The sequence below is a fragment of the Limulus polyphemus genome, unplaced genomic scaffold, assembly GCF_000517525.1.
Source record: "Limulus polyphemus unplaced genomic scaffold, Limulus_polyphemus-2.1.2 Scaffold2667, whole genome shotgun sequence".
In the NCBI taxonomy this organism is placed as follows: domain Eukaryota; kingdom Metazoa; phylum Arthropoda; class Merostomata; order Xiphosura; family Limulidae; genus Limulus; species Limulus polyphemus.
The window spans coordinates 144,416-155,261 of NW_013668277.1; positions in this window are offsets into that span (position 1 = coordinate 144,416).

Here is a 10,846-nt window from a genome sequence, read left to right on the forward strand (position 1 = left end):
ACTAGTTGGGCAAGAATGTTATATGATTATTGAATGTTCACACAGAGCTAGTCAGTATAAAATGTTGTGATTTTTGTACAGTCACATTTAAACAAGCATTAGCCAAGGAGTATTTTATAAAGCTATTCGCAAGTCATTTTCAAACACAACGTTAGTGAAGGAAGAATGTTATATAATTATTATACATCCTGATTTATATATTTACTATAAATTTAGATTCAAACAAGTATTAATCAAGGAAGAAAGTTATACAATTATGCTGTAGTTTTATTGAAACAAGTATTTGTCAAAGAGAAATGATAAACAACAATTTTACAATCATTTTCAAACAAGCATTGGTCAAGGAAGAAACTTACATAATTATTGTATAATCGTATTCAAACAAGCCTTAATCAACGAAGAATTTTATTTAATAGCTGTACGGACATCTTTAAATTAGTGAAAAGGAATATTATATAATTATTTTAGAGTCATATTAAGACACAATGTTAATCAAGGTAAAGTTTTATATAATTATTTTACATTCACCTTCAAACAATCATTACTTAAGGAAGAATATTATATAACTATTTTACAACATCACTCATGAACAGCATAAGTCAGGAAAAAATGTTATATATTATTTTTACAGTCAGGCTTAAACACATCATTAGTCAAGGAAGAATGTTATATAATTATTGGTTTCCGGTGGCTGTTGCATAATGATAGTACAATTAGATAGAAACATGGCGTTTCTCAAAAAAGAATGTTATATAATTATTTTACAATCACTTTAAAACACAGTGTTAGTCAAGAAAGAATGTTATATAAGTATTCGATAGTTACATTTAAGCAAGTTAGAATGTTAAACAATTATTGTAAAGTCACAAGCAAACAAGAATTTGTTAAGGAACAATGCTTTATAATTATTGTACAGTGACATTCAAACATTAGTCAACGAATGTTGTTATATTTTTCCGGTACAGTTACAATCAAACAAGCATTAGTTGAGAAAAAAATGATAAAGTATTATACTAGAACTAGTGTAAAAGACCATCAAAAATGACGGGAAGCCATTGTTGAATGATTAACTCTTTACTTATTTCATCAGTCTCGAAGTAATTCTTAAATTACCACATTTATAGTAAAAAATATACAGAAATATGAAATATGCACTCTCAAGGAGACTTAAAAACACTCAGGAGCCTTTTCACTATATTCTAGGTCAGGAATTAGAAAACATAGTGCGGACATTCCGACACAAATTTGGTAGTAATAAACGTTTATTTTTCTAAATGTTTTAAGGCCAAGTACATAATATATGTGTTAAAATTCCAAAATAATATTTATTAATTAACATTTATTCACCACTTAAAACTTTTTAAACACTGACTCTATAACATCAGTAATAGTAGGCCTATTTATAATCTAATTTAAGCATTAGACTTAATACATAAACGTAACGTAATATTATGGTAAGTTGTATTTTGCTTTTGGCTACAAATCAATGTCATAAATTAATGTCATGAATTAAACTATTTTGCTGTTGTATTACTGAAGTTATAAAAAAATAAAGAATAAAAACAAACCTTTCTAGCAAATCAACATGAATATTGAGAATTCAACATAAACACCATAGTTGGCCTAAGAACAATCAGGTTATAGTTTTGTTGCTAAGCGACGATGTATATTGTTAAGCATTACCAAAAAAAGGAGCGTGAAAGCGTTCTCGACAGAGTGACAAAGAGAATAAGCCTTTTACAGTTAGTGACTAGCGTACAGTCTATCAAAAATGACGGGGCAAGTACTAAAACCCCACCCCATAGTATACCCTAACCTCACGTTTCATAGCTAACTGACAGAAATAAATTTTGCGAAATCAAGCTTGACCAACAAAGAGACAGAAAGTGCAGTCGAAGCAGTCAAACGTCGGTAAATTCCTCTGTGAGCCAATCAAAATGAAGATCATTCATGAACTGAATTCGTTGGGTATTCATGGAATAATTATTGGCAAAAATTAGTTAGATTAACAACTTCTAATGTATTGAAAAGCTAGTGCGCTTTGGTAACACTATGTTCCAATAATGGCTTTTATGGCATGTCGCTTAGCAACAAAACTATAACCTAATATTTCTGTTAGTCTATGTACTGAAAGTATAAAATAAAATGTATAGACAACAAAATTGAAAAAAAATAGTTGGTTTCTTAATTTAGAGGCTTATTATACCAACACTCACTGCACTTATAATGTTTCACGGCACCCCCTCACGGCTCCCTTTCACCCCCGTCACTAAAATCGTAATTGACAGAGAGTAATCGAACTATTCTATCTGGATAAATGCATTTTAGCTTTTAATACTCGTCCTATTTCGAGAACTCAAGCGCGACGTTGAGTTACGTGACACACACTTGCTTTTATATAGGTTAGAAGATCACATTCAAACACTAAGTTGATCAGGCAAAAACTTTATATAATTGTTCTACAGCAAAATTCAAATACAGCGTTAGTCAAGGAAGAATGTTATATAATTATTCTACAGTCACATTCAAATAAGCATTTGTCAAGGAAGAATATATTATGTAATTGTTCTATAGCCACATAATAATATAGCAGTTACATTCAAACAAGCGTTAGTCAGTGAAAAATGTTATAAAATTATTGGACAACCACATTCAAACAAGGAATATTGTTTTAGAATTATTATACAGTCACATGCAAACACAGAATTAGTCAATAAATAATGTTATACAATTATTGTACAGCAACACTCAAACACAGTATTAACCAATTAACAATGTTATAAAATTATTGGAAAGTCGCATTTAAGCACAGAATTATTCATGGAAGAATGTTGTGTAGTTATTGAAGAATCACACACAAACAATGATTAGCCAAGACAAAAATGTTCAGTAATAACTGTATAATCTCATTCAAGCACGACGTTAGTCAAGTACTGTAATCTGTCATATAATCATTGCACAATCATCTTCTACATTCCCACACAAACATAGGAAATATTAAAAAAAAAGATGCTACGTACTTATTCTGCAGTGATATTCAAAAACATCGTTGGTCAAGTGAGATTGTTATATAATTTTTTTGCAGTCAAATTCAGACAAACATTAGTGAAGGAAGAATATTACGTAATTGTTTACAGTCACAAACAAATTAAATATTAGTCAAGGAAGAGTATTAAATATTTTTTCCCAGTCACATTCAAACAAGCATTAGTAAGGAAGGGTGATATGTTATTATTGTACAACCACTTCCAAACAAGCATTAATTAAGAAAGAATGTTATATCATTAGTCTAAAGTGAACTTCTAACGCTAGGTTAGTCAGAAAAGAGTAGTATGTAATTATTCTGCAGTCACATTAATAACACAAATCAGTAAAGGAAGAATGTTCAATATTATTGTCTAGCCCCTTTAAACTAGCATTAGTCAATGAAAATTGTTTTGCAATTATTACACAATCTCATTCAAACAAGCAATAGTAAAAAAAGCTGTTATATAAATATTTTACAGCGACATTCAAACACAGAAAGGTCAAGTTATGTTTTCATGTAAAAACAATATTAAAAATTATAAAGAAGTAAAAAGAACAATGGCCCGTAAAAAACTAAAAACACAGTCAATCTAATCATTGTCACCATCGCTAATGAAATTGTCCAACGTCAAAGGTAATCCACGAAATAAAATATGAGTCAAATAATGCCGCCGCTGGCAATCGTAGCGACGGCACAAAATTATAATGTGGGGAATTGTTACTTGAGTATCCCAAAGGCTTTAAATTTTCAGGTCAGTCCTTTGTAAAAAAATCGATGAGTAATAAAAGTGTGGCCAATGTGGAGCCTAGACAAAACAACTTCCTCTATCCAATTCATATGTATATTGAGACGACCAGACAACAACCATAGGCTTTATCTGAAAACGTTTGTTGTGATGTTGTTCATCCTAATTTACTACCAATTGTCGTGAAGCTTCGCCCATATGGTTGGCCTGAAGTCCACATAAGGGACAGGCAAGGCTGTGACAACAGACGGATTTAGCTCCTTCCCACGAATACCAACATGACCGGGAATCTAGAAAAACGGAATAAGGATGAATGACAACAAAATATGAGCCAACATTTTCTGAATGTTTAAGAATGTTGGGTGAGAAATCACATTAAGCGATTCCATGGCTTACAAGAACTAAGCGAGTCTGTATAGATCATGTAGTTGGTGCAATGCTTAGCTTCAACATGATCTAAGGTTAACGAAATGCCATATAACAGAGTCATGAGATTTCAAATCATTCATAAAATGGAAACAGAAGAGTAGGTCAAAAGATGTTCCTTAAGGATAAAACAGTACTTCCAATCAGGAGTATCCAACCTCTTCAGATGACTCAAAGAATGATCACAAGTGTGGATGGCTTGCCATGGTGGGATGGGCTAATCATTAGATTAAGCACCATCATTCAATGTCAGACCTATTACAGTCAATCATACCATGATATAAAGGCCAAATATAAGAGTAGCAGATCGTCTATTTGCAAAAATCACAGCCTATCAAGACTTGAAGACACAATACCAGGTGGAATGTTGTGGTAAAGATAGGAGTTTTGCAGCATACTGTAAAAAAAAGTTGCAAACGTCTGAGGTAAAATGGAGGTTCAAGGACTAAATGTACAAACTTTGAAATGATCATGTAGTAAAAATGTTTACAAACGGTTTTCAATAACGAGAATATGAAACCGTTTGCTGTGGTCTACCCCAAAAAGAAAATGAGAGCACTCTTAAGATGCTGTTCAATAAATCACATATTCGATGATCAATAGGAAATTTGAAAGTCATCGACATAGATGTTGTTTGAAACTGTAAGAGAAAGTTGTGATACCATTGATATTAATACTGAAAAGCGTAACACACAAGACACAGACCTGAGGGACTTCAAGTTCCTGTGTGAAGAAATCTGGACAATGCTGATCTCACATAGACTTGGAATAACCTGTCAAGACATTTAAAATAGAAGTGGGTAAATGGCCACATAACCCATATGAATGATATTTTGGTAAGATGCCAAACTGACACGTAGTTAAGGGGAAGAGGTGAAAGTGCTAGAAAGACAAGAAAAACAATTCCCAAGGTTGTTGACAATAATCTGTAAATCAGCAACCTCGTGGTCATTGGAAAGCAGGATCGTCAGAGCATGAGAGGTAAAACTTCTCATTCACCTTTCCAATCTGGTCCAAAACGACTTTGGAACTGGTGGTCAAAGAAACGCTGGAAGTAAACTTATTTGAAAATTCTTTCTGGCTTCAATGTCTCACCTCTCAGGAATGAACATGGAAGGTCATGTGCAGAGTGTGATATCTGTGAAGGATATCTATGGACCATTTCTGAGCCTTCCGTGCCTGTTGACAGTCATGGAGTTCACCATGGACAAGAATATTATGGTAAAAGTGTCAAAGTTTTAAAGATAGTATGAGAAGCTACCAGGGCAATACAATCAGCTACTGCCTCCACGAACTCGTTAATTAATAGAGGAGAGGTTAACAACAGCAGAAACAAGCTACGAGAGAGTGGTGGAAGAGAGCCAGTCAGCTCACGCCAGCATCCACCATGACACATGAATCAGATGACATCAATTGTGGTTGATTTACTTCAGAATGATGGAGAAATTGTCACTGCTCCCTGGGTCATTGTACATCCTTCATGGAAAACAAGGAAGAAGGGAAAGAGAACAAATGGTTAAATCAATGGCAGTAAAAGACTGGCTTTGGAAGTGAAAATATGTATATGATCCAGTATTGATGATAGAAAGGTTGTGATCTGAGAGCATACACTTCACGGGGCGACCACTTTCATCAACATCAGTACTACGTCAGAGTGGATTGTATCTACTAAAATCTCCCAGAATTAAGATCACTAAGGTCCTCTTCTGGCTACAGATAGAAGGAACAAATAGTGATGGTATGATTAACTGAGACATGGACGGTAACAGCCTCCAGTGGTGTACTGAGTAGCATAGTCATGGTGGTTAGCTACTAGTCAACCAGCAGCACCACACCCTTATCAACCCATCCATCACACAATCTGTCTTTCCTATATAAGAAAAACTGTCAAAAGGTGACAGCATCGGCAAGTCTCAGGACCATCTCCTGTAAGGAGAGATATTTGGGATGATAAATATTCATCAAGTCTTTAATGTCATCTAAATTAGAACGGAAAACTTAACAGTTGCACTGTATCAAAGTGGCTATTTTTATTTAAAAGGTGCAGGAGAAGCAGTGGAGAGCCTTTTTGTTGATTAGAAAGAGGTAGGTGGACCTCTGTGAATCCTTCCATGGGTGGAAGGGACAAGTTCCTGTCAGACGAATGAATGCGTGACTGAATGATAGTTCTGCACCTCGGGGGCGATGTAGGGGGACACAAGCGTTCACTGGTAGAGATTAGACAGGAGTAGATGTTGACTTGTAGATAGAAGACCCTCGACATGAGGAGAAAAAGACTTTGTAGAAGAAATGGAAGATCATTCTGCACTCCAACTGTAGCAATGGAACAGAGTGCAGCAGTATCTGCCCATGTTGGAAGAGGGGATACCACCTTCAATGCCACAGAACAAGAAAATGTTGTTAACAATCTTTAACCTCTGTACCTCTTTCTCCTCTATCCATTTAGGGCTTGATCAAAAGTAAGGTGGATGGTAACCATTGCAATTAACACAATGTAAGTCCAATTGAAGCTCATAGCTATTGTGCCGTTTGCCGCCACAATGAGCAGAGATCAAAGTACCACAACAAAATATCTTAAGAGTGTCCAAACCACTGGTATCAGAAATATCAGAGAGATTTAGGAATATAGGGTCTCACCCTGCAATTCAGGTAACCTGTTTTGACAGAGACAGGTGGACGTGAAGATGTAAATGTTGGAACAAGAACCTGAGTAGGCTGCATACTTCCATTTTTAAGATTGGAAATACGTCAAACACCTGAAACTTCTTTGCTCAAGAAACAAACGAGGATATCCGACTCGAAGATGTTAATCAGGTCCCTCTCAACGATCACTCCACTCAAGAAATTTAAAGTAGCAAGAGGATGAACCTGAATAAGTACCTCCTCAGTGGACTCAGGGTTCAAGAAAAGCTTGCTATCTTATATTCAGGATGCTTCTACCAAATGTCCCCAAATCACAGTGTCTTGACCGAATTAGGAGAGCTGACAAGCTCCTCTAATCACTTTTGGATGAAAAGGGGAAACATCTGCCTTAAAGTTTTGTCAGACAACGAATGAAGAATTAGAACGCATGGTACAGGAACAGTAAGAGACTTCTATGTGTAGTCGTTTTCCAATCAATGTTTTTTTTTATCTTACTTTAATCTTTTTACTTCATTTTAATCATTTTTTATTATTCATTAGAAATAAAACAGTACTCAGTACTCATTGTCTCCACCAACCATGGAGTCCTACAAAAAATGCGCTACACTGTCAAACAAAGACAGCATAGTCGCGTCAGGGTTTGGGGGCACTATATCCAAACACCAGCATCAGAAATAATGTCTATAACACCTGTTGGAGACATCCACTACTAGTTCTCATTTGACCCTAGCCACTAGGACCAGCCAATTGACCCTGGGGGAAGGGAGGCACAAAGGGCTAACCGTGTACAGCAGGGGTCTCCAAACTACGGCCCGCTAACAGTTTTTTAAAGTGATAATATATATTTTTTTAATATTATAAAAACAAAAAATGCTGTTGTTGTTTGAAGTTAAGCACAAAGCTACACAATGGGCTATCTGTGCTCAGCCCTCCACGAGTATCGAAACCCGGTTTGTAGCGTTGTAAGTCCGCAGACATACCGCTTTGCCATTGGGAGGCAAAACAAAAAATAAACTAATTGAGCAAAAACCAATCTAGTTGCGATACGGCCAGAAAAGCACCAGTTTCATGCTTCTCACTAATGCATCTTAAATATTTTCAATGTGTGCTCTTATGAGAAATAAATTAGTGAGGTTGTGTTCTGATCATGTATGCATCCCTACTTAATTTTACCACGATCTTTTCGGCCCGCGAAGTCTAAAAAGATCTACCTCTCGGCCCTTGTCCAAAAAGGTTTGGAGACCCTAGTTTACAGGACCAAACTAATGTGTTGCAGTGTTCCTGACATCACTCGACCACCAGGATCCTCTCCTCCCCTTCACGTGTCGCCACGCACAACAAACACGAAGGTGGATATTATGAACCCAGATAAAGTAAACAGAACCTTCCTTTGGAGACCCCTTCACCACGTATAGGAATCTACATCAAGGGGAATTATTGGACATTCCCACCAACAAAAACATTAATCAAGAAATATTGTTTTATATAATATATCTCAGTCAAATAAGAAATAGTAAAAAAAAAGAATATTATATAATTGGTCTACAGTTATTTTTCTAACAGAGCGTCAGTAAAGAATGAATGATATTTTATAACTATATAGTCACATTCAAACACTGCGTTAGTCAGGAAAGAATGGTATATAATTATTTTACAGTCACATTAAAAACATTAGTAAAAATAATGTTATATAATTATTGTACAGTCATATTCCAACAAGCATTAGTCAAGGAAAAATGTTCAATAAATATTGTACTGTCACATTCAAAGAAGCATTAGTTATGGGAAAATATTATATAATTATTATACATTCACATTCAAACAGCATTATTCAGTGAATAATGTAAAATTATTATCGTACAGACACATTAAGAAACATTAGTCGTGGAAGAATGTTATAAAAGTATTATACAATCACATTTAAACACCAAGTTATAAGAGAAGAATGATACATTAGTATTGTCCAATCATATTCAAACAAGCATCAGCCAAGAGAGAATTTTATATAATTATTCTATAATCATGTTTAAACACTGTGTCAGTCAGGAAAGAGTGTTATGTAATTATTATATAGTAACATTCAAACTAAACATTAGTCAAGGAAGAATGTTATACTATTATTATACTGTTAGTGTGTTTGTTTGTAATTAAGCAAAAAGTTACACAATGGGCTATCTGCGCTCTGCTCATCACGGGTATCGAAACCAGGTTTCCAGCGTTGTAAACCCGAAGACATACCGCTGTGCTACTGGGGGCGGTACTGTTAATGACAATAACTTTTGATCGGAGTAAGTTATGTAGTTAGAGCGCAAGTAAAAAAAAATTAACCTGGTCAAGAATATAGCTAATTAGATACAATTTTCTTACGTATCTACTTATAAAGATAAAACTTCAGTATTTCATCTTTTGGATACTGTCGGCGTTTACGGTATTATTGGCCGTAAATCCAATAATATCTTATGAGATTCGGCCGGGTTAAGAGATTTGGCCTAGTCCTAAACATAATTCTAACCTAACTACAAATAAGTTTTTATAAGAAAAAAATAATAATTAACAACAAATTAGAATAAAATAAAAGTAATTACATTCTATATAGTAGCATTTTACTTCAAACAAACATTAGTCAAGAAGAATATTATATAATTATTACACAACCACTTTGAAACACATCATTAGTCAGGAAAAAAATGTTAAGTAATTATTCTGCTGTCACGTTCAAGCACGCCCTTCAGTGGCTCTACGGTAAGTAATAAGGTTTACTACGCTAAAAATTGGGTTTCGATACCTGTGGTGGGCAGAGCACACGTAGACCATTGTGTAGCTTTTTGATGAACAACAAACAACAATGAAGACGTTATATAATCATTGTACAGTCACATCCAAGCAAACATTAGTCAAGGAAGAATGTTATATAATTATTCTATAGTTACGTTGTAACACAACGTAATTCAGGGGGGAAACAAAGTTATATAATTATTGTATAATCACATTGAAACATAGTGTTTTTGAAATAAGAATTTCATGCAATTTTTCTACAGCCACATTAAACGTAGCATTAGTAAAGTTATATGATTATATAATAATAATATTTAAAATTAAAATTAAATTAGTCAAGAAAGAATGTTATATAATTATTATATACCCATATTCAGACACAGCATTATTCAAAGAAGAATGTAAAATAATTATAGCACAGATACTTTCAAATATAGCCTTGTTGAAGGACGATTGTTGAACAGACATACTCAAACAAGCATGAGTCAAGGAGGAATGTTATATAATTATTATATACCCATATTCAGACATAGCATTATTCAAAGAAGAATGTAAAATAATTATAGCACAGATACTTTCAAATATAGCATTGTTGAAGGACGATTGTTGGACAGACATACTCAAACAAGCATGAGTCAAGAAAGAATATTATAAAATACTGGTACAGTCACATTCAAGGAAGAATGATATATAATTACTATATGGTCACACTGAAACACAGCATTGATCAAGAAAACAATGTTACATAATTATTCTACAGTCACATTTAAACACAATGTTAGTTAAGTCACATTCAAACCTAGTGTTATTCAATGAAGAATGTTATACATTATTGAACAGGTACATTCAAACAGGTACATTACTCAAGGAACAGTATTATGAAATTATTGTACAGTCATATTCAAACAAGTATTAGTGAAGGAAGAATGTTATGTAATTATTATAATTAACATACAGTCACATTCAAACAAGCTTAGTTAAGGAAGAACGGTACATAATTACCTTACAGTCACAGTGTTAATCGATGACGAATGTTATAGAATTATTGGAAAACCATATTGGAACAATCTTTTTTCAAAGACGAATGTTATATTACTGTTGTTTAGTTACTTTCATATACAGCATTAGTCGATGAAAAATGTTATTTAACACCGGGCAATAAAAAAAAACATTTCTCTCTTACTAGAAAAAAAAATACAATTGTTTCTGAGTAGCTTGACGATGCTGTT